The sequence below is a fragment of the Ylistrum balloti genome, unplaced genomic scaffold (genome assembly GCF_031769215.1).
Source record: "Ylistrum balloti isolate Yb309-2 unplaced genomic scaffold, AGI_CSIRO_Ybal_v1 Utg370128, whole genome shotgun sequence".
NCBI classification, from domain to species: domain Eukaryota; kingdom Metazoa; phylum Mollusca; class Bivalvia; order Pectinida; family Pectinidae; genus Ylistrum; species Ylistrum balloti.
Window position 1 is genome coordinate 286,364 of NW_026782141.1, and position 6,303 is coordinate 292,666.

Genomic DNA, 6,303 nt, shown 5'->3' on the forward strand with positions numbered 1-6,303 from the left:
TGTGCGATGTCTTCAGTACAAATACTTCCTGGTTTGACTTAATAAGGAAGAGCGTTTTTGAAAGACAGTGACAGCTAAGGTGAGTAAACGTATTATCTCTGTACATTACATGCATGAGACCTTTATGTTTATTCATAATTTTCAAACAATTATATTAACTATGATTGTCAGCAAAACAATTCAGCATCTTCATTACAATAGAAACAGTTGATATTAATTCTTACAGTGTTTTATACTCTGAGCTTTTCTAAAAATTGCGCATGGGATGATGCAGAAAATTAACTAGAATATTTTATATTATCTCTTCAGTGTATACCTATGTAGACCTACAATGTTCGGTATGGTCAACTTGAATTGCATTGACAGTTGAAATAGTAAAAAAACCCACTATAACTGTATCAGTACCCAATACCACGCTGGGATTTAAAGTATAGTAACCCTTTGGTCTCTAGCCAGACATTCCACTGCTCAACTAAAGGGACATTCCCACTAGTCAATGGTAGTAATGTTGAATGACTGACCATGTCAAGGAAAACAAATCATTATGTGACTTTTTAAAATTTTTATTTGAAGTTTTAGTAAAAAAAACTATGCAGTGATGGCTGCTTTGTGTCAGACATTGTGTGTGACTTAGGCCTAGCCGTAGTGTTTGTTTACATCCGACTGACTCGGTGCTGCTAAATACAGACCAGTACATGTTGGTACTGCCCGAGAGCACCTGACATCAGTATGACCACGGGAAAATGACTAAGGTATTCCAAACGCTATATTTGACATCATGGGAGTTCCGGTGTAATCAAAAGTTAGAGTGCAGACTGGAATATTTTGTTTTCGAGGTACCGTAAACTTTTTTCTTTGTTTTAAATTTTCTTAAAATTTTTATTGAAATTTGTAACAGTAATATCATTGGAAAAAAGTACTCGTACGACGGACAACTGACAAAGATCAATTTGGTTGTCCAAGACAGTTTTCTCTCATCCATGACAACCGGACAAGTGCTTTTCCTGACCCCTGTTATCACTTAATTACTCTTACACCAAACAGGGAGACACCATCTAATGAAGGAAAATATACATTTGTATGTTTATACTCTTTGAGAGAGCACAAGGTACTCTAAATAATGCCTGGATCTTATAAGAAAAACTATGACATTCAACTGTATTACACACCTGTACCATCCATGCGATTAGAATATGCTGAAAATCTTTTCTTTTTATAATTTGCTGATTGTTTTTTCATTTCATTTCAGAATACAAGTTGTATTTCATTCTTCAAATGCTATAAGATAAGATTTTGCATCTCTATGACAAGAGTAAAAAGAATTTGAAATAATACTTTGATATTTAGTAAACCTTGAATATGGTTAGTTTGAATCAGTGAGGAAAATATTTTCTTTTCTGTCAGAAACGGAAAATAATTCAGTTCCTGGTTTTCCAAATGACCATAACTTTAAAGCAGAAATGCAGGCTTTGCACAATCAGATATCTCTTTTTTATTCCAAATCAGAAACTTCCTTTCTATACAACTTATACATATAAGTATATAGAAATATCAACGTCACCTAAATCTATGTGTTCTTCAAGTTTATGTTGATATGTGTAAATAAAAATATAGATAATATTCTTTAACATAATATCTAAAAGAGTTTGTAAATATTGAGGTATAGAAGTTTTATCTATGTATAACTCTTTTTTGAAAGAGAAACGAAAAGTAATAATTATAAAAAATCATGCTGTGATGTATGTAAACATAGGAGTACTTGATGAATATGTTGTATTTTGCAAATCTGTCATAATCAGGTATTGAGTAGCATGTGTGACGTGATGAAAAGGTGATAAATCCTATCAGAAAGTAAAACTGTATAAAAGAATGATTTAAAATCATGGATACTTTAATATACACTTAGAAAATAACAATCAACAAAAAATATTATTGAAAAAAGAAGGAGGATACAGCTTCAAAATATTTTTATTTGTCAGCATAATTGTTTCATCAACAGTGTATTGTTAATGAATTGCCCCAAGCACTCATCTTTAAAATTTGAAGAGATATGTTTGTTTAGTATTGTATAGCTGGCTGTGTTTCAAGAAAAAAAAATTAGATCATGATTTCCTTCTTATGCACTTGTAAAAACTTTCAGAGCTTAAGTGACTTGTTTATAAACGGTTTCAGATTACTTCACTAGTGACAGAGTTATGACCCTTAGTACGCTTTTGATACCAAAGTTCATCCAAAGCATAACTCTCTACTAGCCATACTCACGGATTTAGATTGAAGTCCATGAAAAACTGAATTATTTTGAAATAGTGAAACTTTGCACACAGATTCTTGTTCATATATTTACCCCATAGTAACATCAAGTTTTTCACCTGATCATATTCTGGTTTGTATAGAGGTTTTCATGTCTAAAGATACTTTCTAATTGTTTTTTCTGAATATTTATGTTTTGAATTTAAGAGCTTGAACTTTCAAAATGTTAGTGTCCTTGCATTAGTTACACCATTATCTCCAAGAAAAACTGGGATAAAAAAATCAATGTTTTTATACAGAGCATTTCAGACTAGAACCCTTCGAGTAAAATCAAAGAAATTACAATGTAGGTTTACTGTATTTTTAAAGCACTCTGTCTAGGGATAGTTATTCAAGTTAGGGAAAAAGGTAACAATTTCTTCTTGTGTTCTGAGGTTTTCTCATAAAGAGAAGGATACTTATACTTTGATATAATTGTTTGGTTTTTTTCAAATTTCACACGAACAGAAAATTATAATACACATAGGAAGTGTTGTGGTCCAGTATGAAACATGGTGGGTTGAAATGTTGTAGTCCAGCCTATAAAATGGTGGGTTGAAATGTTGTAGTCCAATATAGAACATGATGGGTTGAAATGTTGTCCATTATAGAACATGATGGGTTGAAATGTTGTAGTCCATTATAGAACATGATGGGTTGAAATGTTGTAGTCCAGCCCATAAAATGGTGGGTTGAAATGTTGTAGTCCATTATAGAACATGATGGGTTGAAATGTTGTGAAATGTTGTAGTCCATTATAAAATGGTGGGTTGAAATGTTGTAGTCCATTATAGAACATGATGGGTTGAAATGTTGTAGTCCAGCCCATAAAATGGTGGGTTGAAATGTTGTAGTCCATTATAGAACATGATGGGTTGAAATTTTGTAGTCCATTATAGAACATGATGGGTTGAAATGCTGATTGGGTCCCGTGTTGAAATTTAACCAGTGTAGGATCACAGATTGAAATGTTTACAGAGTAGGAAGTGGTGAGTTGAAATGTTGTCTGAATCCAATACAGGATATGATCATAAAGTAGTGATGGTAATCACTGATATTGTTGCGTGACCCAGGTACAATAAAGGCTTTATATCAGCTGATCACAAAAAAGATATACCAGTAGTATTGTATTACATTAAACTTCCTGGAAATATTAGATGTATATAATGTTGCTAGTTAAAAAAAGAATTCGTGATATGCATAAGTTCCACCAGTTTGAGGCTGAAAAAGCATACTGGGACCTAGTTTTAACTGTTTGATCAAAAGAGATAGTGTTGGACATATTCTCCTCCTTTCTCAGTGTACAGCCATACATTGTGGTACGTATATGCATGTTATTCTGTTTGTAGACGTACATAGTGATGGCTATGTCTTGTCATACGATGTCTCAACAAGTGTTTTGACAAATGTTTTTATAATACTCAATTTGTCCCAATCAAATTGTAGTACAATATCACTGCTTGGAAAGTTAGCACAATGGTGTATTGCACTTCTGAAATGGTCACCATATAAACAACATACAGAACTGTACTGGTGCATACTTTATCATGTGACATCTGTATCATCTTTTTTTTTTATTATGTGCCTTATTTGTCATGTGACTACTTTATTTGTACCTTTTTTATCATGTGACATCTTTATCATATGTCCTCTTTATCATCTGTTTTCTGTAATGAGATGTCTTCTGTCCCGTCATGTGTCCTCATTTCTAGGTGTCCTCATTCCTATGTGTCCACTTTTCTATGTGTCTTCATTTCTATTTTTCCACTTTTCTATGTGTGCTCTTTTCTATGTGTTCACTTTTCTATGTGTCGAATTTTCTATTTGTCCTCGTTTCTGTGTGTCCACTTTTCTATGTGTCCTCGTTTCTTTGTGTCCACTTTTCTATGTGTCTTCTTTTTTATGTGTCCACTTTTCCATGTGTATACTTTTCTATGTGTGCACTTTATCAGGTGTCCTCTTTATCATGTGTCCTTTTTGTCAATTTTTCTCTTTCTCACATGTGAACTCTTATATCATTTGACATTTATATCATGTCCTATTTTTTAATCATTGCACATAGGTCAGTGTTACAGTTTAGTTTCATTGATTGCAGCTGTGATTGGCTGTCATGACAATGATGAAAATTGCTATATTTCTACTGTACAAAATTCAACTGACATCTCAATATGACCAAAAGTGTACATGGTATTTCATGCCTTTGTCTGATATCTTTAAATGATGAATGCAAGAATATTCTGTCAAAACGTTTTGTGTAACAATGATTATTTAATAGTTTTGATGTCTCCTTTAGTTTTGTGATATTTAAAGCACTGAAGATTTCTAATATTGACAGATGAACATTTACTCTTGCTCTATAAATCACCCTGTGGCTGCTTTACCTTTATCATGTGTTCACAATATAGAGGGGTCCTCTTTATTATGATAACTATATTGGGAAGTTTTCCCTTTATCAAGTGACCTCTATCTTGAAGTTTTTCCTTTATCATGTGACCTCTGTCTAGAGGTTTTTTCTTTATCATGTGACCTCTGTCTAGAGGTTTTTCCTTTATCATGTGACCTCTGTCTAGAAGTTTTCCCATTATCATGTGACCTCTGTCTAGAAGTTTTCCCTTTATCATGTGACCTCTCTCTTGACGTTTTAGCTTTGACAATGTGATCTTTCCCTCTTCATAGAGAGTTCAAATTGATCAGGTAATGGTGTAAACTTAATCATGTGACTTGTATATAGTTAAAGGATTCCTCGTTATCGTGTGACATTTATATGAAGGTGTCCTCTTTATCATGTGATTAGTGTGTCAATATGATATAAATTTTGTATTGTACAGAAGTATAAAGGTCTTGTGTTACAGATTTCATCTTTATGAAATATCTGTGCCTGTAGCATCTTTGGAAATGTTATAGTATATATTTCTTGTGTAAATTAGACAAGGAATTTAAGCGATCATTATAGGTAGAGATCTACACTTTGGCAAAGGTTCAGGTACATACAGTATAGGTACATTTTACCAGGCTGGCTGCGATGATCTGTTTAAAAAGTAATTATACAATGCACACCTACATTCCACTTAGACACGGCAAACTGATGGTAACAGGGGGATACATAAATTCATGGAAGAGAATATTTGAACAGACCCCTTGACTCAAGTATAAAGATGGGGAAGATCTTATTCAAGTACCCCATGTTTTAGCAGATGATAAGGAACAGCATTAGTGAGCTAGCTTGAGGGTGGGTTTGGAACTCTTCTTAGATAAACAGGTCGTGGAGTACCAGAGACGGAAAATATTCACACTATACTTCAAACCTAGATAACATTTTCCTTAGAGATAAGGAGTAAATATCATTTACACTGACAGACATTGAATTCAAATCTTTTTGACACCATCTTTGAATTTGTTTTAATGATACAATGTTGACATTCAAAATTTGTATCTCGTCTGTAACGTAATGAAATGGTTTTCAGTCTATTATAACAGATATATATTATGTAGAAATGAAAAAGACAGTTTACTTTAAATTTTGATGAAATGAAAGCCTGCCACATCATACATATGGTAATACTGTTGTTTTTTTATTTATAAATGCAACCTTCACAAAAACACATTTTACTCAGATATGCATTACAACAACCTGTTATCTGTCATTTCTATAATTAGAACCAAAGACTTGAATGTCAGTGTACATTTTTACTGTGTATGTGCATCTTGATTAAAGCAACATTTCTTGGGAATCTCTTTAAATCTTCCGTAATAAATGTGCTTCTCTCTGTAATTCATCTGCCTTTCTTTGAGATTTTAGTGTAAATTGTTTTTTTAATGGTATATTAGTCTTCATCCACATGCAATTTTCATCACATTTTAGGAGCTTTGTGTTCTATGTTAAATCTAAGCTAGCCCAGGATACCTTGATTAAGCTCCCTCCACTAGTGTAAAAATTTAGTATTAATGTGTACGGAGGTCTTATTTGTGAACTACTTTTAGCTTACTATTTTAAAATTGATGATTCTGCAAAAT